This window comes from Oratosquilla oratoria, chromosome 6, assembly GCF_046742065.1.
Source record: "Oratosquilla oratoria isolate Oo_2021 chromosome 6, ASM4674206v1, whole genome shotgun sequence".
NCBI lineage: Eukaryota > Metazoa > Arthropoda > Malacostraca > Stomatopoda > Squillidae > Oratosquilla > Oratosquilla oratoria.
In genome coordinates this window covers 5318375-5319112 of record NC_134782.1, presented here as the reverse complement: position 1 = coordinate 5319112, position 738 = coordinate 5318375, and positions in this window count along the sequence as shown.

The window sequence follows — 738 nt, the reverse complement described above, 5'->3', positions numbered from 1 at the left end:
TACAATTGTTTAAATTTTAATATGTTATGACAGAAAAACTATACCTGATAGAAAATTTTTGAAAACATATTTGAAATCAACAGAAGAAATTCTATCAAGTTCAGCTCCTTTTACCTGTGAAACAGATATCTTAATATATTTTGTTGACCTGTGTAATTTCAAGATTCCAGAAAGAGTACGGCACTTCTTTTGTAACATATGCGCTTCTCATTTCTTTTATCAAGACATGTTATTTATATTAATCATCGCGTGTTCATGATGGAAGTCAAGAGGATTTTTTATAATATTATCTTGCATAATTGTAACTTGATTGGTTGTTTTTATTCATCTTGGCTGTCTTGATAGGTGGAAAAGACTATCAGTGGTCGAAATGGATTTATTTACTGTATTTTTAGCTATATATATCAAATAGAAAAAGAATAACATAGCGAATAAATGAATAGATAGATAAATAAATGAATGAATAAATAAAGAAATAAATTAATAGATAAATAAGAATAGATAAATAGATAAACAAGATAGCCAAATGAGTGAAATAAAACGAAATGGGATGAGATCAATTGAAACAAGATATGGTAAAAGTAAGTAGTTTGTTAGAGGTGTTCTGATGATTTGATTGATTTAAAATAAGTGGCTCAAGGATAACATTTCATCCTCATTTATGCGTATCGTTTCTTCCGTTCTATCTTTCGATCTTTCTTGCTCTCTCACACCTTCTTTTGAACCATTTTTTTTCGA